Here is a 3639-nt window from a genome sequence, read left to right as displayed (position 1 = left end):
GTTACTTTTTATTTTTTCTAATGATGCACAGAATTAATGAAAAGTGAGTATCTTGGATTTCAAATCAGGAGATTTTACCCTTGGAGGTTTGGTTTTAATTTGCTTCGTTAACATATTTCTCATACATTTTTCTGGGTTTAAAATGTCTTGAGATATTTTGTCACCAGCTTCATGCTGGCATAATGGGTAGCATATCTTTGGTGCAGTTGCCTTAGATTCACTTACCTAGTTAGACCCAGAGGAATTTCTTCTACTAGTTTTTGTCCTAAATGCCTTGTTTTCTCCCCTTTTGGTCTCTAAATGGCCTGGTTAGCCTTTAGTAATGCTCTTCCTCATCTTCCATCTAGCCTGAGAAGGATGTTCTCCATATAGAGTTAAGTGAGTGCCTAATCCCTCTTTTTGTAAGATTGTTCCCACATCTTGAGGAACAACAGCTCCATCTTCAACTTCTTATTCTTTTGATTTTACAGTTTGGTAGATTTCAAACTGGAATAGCTAGCATGTGCTTGCTAAATAATTTTATGCCAGCCTTATCCTGTATCCTAGCTGTTCTTAATAGCAGGTGCAAAAATGCCTCTTTTTCAGCAAGGTTGAAATTGGGAATGTCCTTTTGAATCAGAAAAAATGGGCCATAGACTCATTCCCCAGCACAAATGGGCATTCTATGAAATGGTACTGGCCCCAGGAGGATTTCTTCAACCACTCCTCTACTCTTGGCCTTGAACCTACCTCTGGATTGGATCTTACTATTGTAGCTGCTCATAGCATCCTCCTGCATGCTTAGAGTAATGCTTTGGGGGAACACTTGTAAAACACAGTATTTATTTTTTCACCTCCTTTCAGAGGACTTGGAGGTAAGTTGCATTCATTCATTGACGCTTCCCTCTTGCCGTCTTATAAAAGCTTGCACTTTGTTATATCAGCATTTGTTATAGCCAATATTTAAGGATAAGATTTAGAAAGTCTATCATGGCCCATCATCAAACTATGGCTTAACCTTGCAGCATATCAACTTTTGTTTCAAGCTAGATATCTTTATTTGATATCTCTAGTGCAAGACCAACATATCAAGAGATCTATAAACACGAAGGCAAAGGTCTTGTATTTTTTTCCATCCAGACACCTCAATTTATTTTATACATTTGTTGATTTTCCCTGTTATGTTTTATATAATATATGGAGTTAACTACAAAATAAAATAACAGTAATAAAATAACAAAAGAGGATAATATTTCCTCTTGTGCTTCTCTTTTTGTTGTCTACAGAATTTACTTCTTTTGTATTTTCCCTCTGCTCCTCACCCCCAAATGAATTTCAACCTAATCTTTTTTTGAAATTATGCTTCATCCATTGTTAGATCAGTAGCTCTACATGGTCTACATAGTCCAGAATGCTGTTCCTCTGACTGTCCCCAAAGGGCACATTGTGGGGCAGAGAGAGTTAAGGGGACTTCAAGTGGTTAGGGAAACTTAAGAGGTAGTATACGAAATGGGGGGAAGAAGCGCTCATGTGGAATTCAGGAGAATTGGATCCTAGTCCAAACTCTGGCATTAACCGTATGACCTTGGGTAGGTCACCTAACCTAATGACTTTGAAATTCATCATCAGTCAAATGAGATGTTTCCAAATCAACATTTCTTCTGCTCCTGTAGTTCTGTGAATCTCATTTCTGAAAATCCTCAAGGAGGTATTTTATCATTTTTCAGAAATGTCTTTTTATCAATACTCATAAAAGTTCTTCGTGTGTATATACTTCTTCCTCTTTTACATTTTGATCATATTTTAACTGCTCACCCAGAGGAGCTCTGGTCAGTATTTCCTTTTATCCTGTTGACAATAACTCTTAATGGCTGCCCTCTCTTGTATACAATGAGCCAATACTCTTTTTTGTTTTATATTTTCATACTTTCCCTTTTCCTGGACAAAGCATATCGAGATCCTGACTCAACCCAAAGAAATGTTCCTGCCTTCAGAGTGAGTAGGCATAGGTAAGAATGTGGATGAAACTTCTATAAATTGTAGTGTTCTTGGCATAAATATGAATTATATAGTTTTTTTAATATATGAAGTAGTTACTAAATATTTACTTTTTACTAAGGTTATGTATTTATTGCCAAGATAACTATAGAAGAATTTTCTGGGGAAATTCACCTTAAAATATTGAGATAATTCAAGAAATGTCTATAGAAAGTTGATTGATAATCTTAATTTTTATGGTTAGTCCTTTCCGTTTTTATAAAGCTCCTCATTTATCTGTTTTGGGGAAGCCCAAAGTAAGTAGTTGGGACCTTATATTTGTTTTACACTTATTTTTCCCATTAAGTAATGGTTTAAGAATACATCAAGCATCTTGATTTGTTGTTAAATAACTAGTATTTATGGGATTCCATTAAATTAATTTTAATAAGCCTACCAGGTTCTTGTGAAAACCCATATTGGGATGTGTTTGATTTGTTTCTTTGTTTTAATTCAGTGTTTAAACCTAAGGGTGTTATATATCCATAAATACAATATTATGAGAAGACATAGTGTGGGATAGGGACTTCTCTGGTGGTGCAGTGGTTAAGAATCCATCTGCCAATGCAGGGGACATGGGTTCAATCCCTGGTCTGGGAAGATCCCACATGCCACAGAGCAACTAAGCCTGTGCGCCACAACTACGGAGCCTGTGCTCTAGAGCCCATGAGCCACAACTACTGAAGCCCTCACGCCCTAGAGCCCACGTGCCACAACTATTGAAGCCCATGTGCTCCAGGGCCTGCGTGCCACAACTACTGAGCCCATGTGCTGCAACTACTGAAGCCCATGCACCTAGAGCCTGTGCTCTGCAGCAAGAGAAGCCACTGCAGCCAGAAGCCTGTGCACCACAACAAAGAGTAACTCCTGCTCGCCACAGCTAGAGAAGGGGCACATGCAGCAATGAAGAACCAATGCAGCCAAAATTAATTAATTAATTTAATTAAAAAGACATAGTATGGAATAGTAGGAAATGCACAGGTTTTTAGATAGAGGTCAGTTCCATTACCTACTATGTTATAATCTTTCCAGTAGGGCTACTGTAATGCACAACTTGGGGGGTTCACCATTCATATTTGCTGTGTCCCAGGGGTTGCCATTTTCATAGAATATAATGTGACTAATGCCCCTATATTAGTGTAATGATGGCCTTGCTATCTGAGCCTGTTTTCCTCCACTGTAAATGGTCCCTGAATCAAACAGGGTTCCTTAGAACTCCCTAAATGATTAAGGTGAAGATGAAAGATGATTAAAGTGTGTTATCTCCCAAGCCATGGCAGAAAGGAGCTTATATTTCTAGGCACAGCAAAGCTCCATTCTACACTGCCACCCTCCTGTTCAGTCTGTATTGTTCTGCCACACAGAGTTTGCCTAGATTATCATAGCCCCCTTACTGGGCTTGCTTATGATTCACTTGCTCCAATCCATCCTTTACATAGGAGCCAAACAACCTAAATTTCATATCTGAGCATGTCATAGCCTTACATTTATCTCCAACATACCACTCTGTTTCAAGCTTGCATCCTTTTGCACATATTTTTTTACTGTAGTACAATATTGAGATTACTTGATTTTCTTTTTAGTTTTCCCATCTAGATTGTGAGCACCTTGATGGCAGATAGT

This window comes from Grampus griseus (genome assembly GCF_964374135.1).
Source record: "Grampus griseus genome assembly, chromosome: 1".
Classification (NCBI taxonomy): Eukaryota; Metazoa; Chordata; class Mammalia; order Artiodactyla; family Delphinidae; genus Grampus; species Grampus griseus.
The sequence above is the reverse complement of the archived record's forward strand: the minus strand, read 5'-3'. Positions refer to the sequence as shown.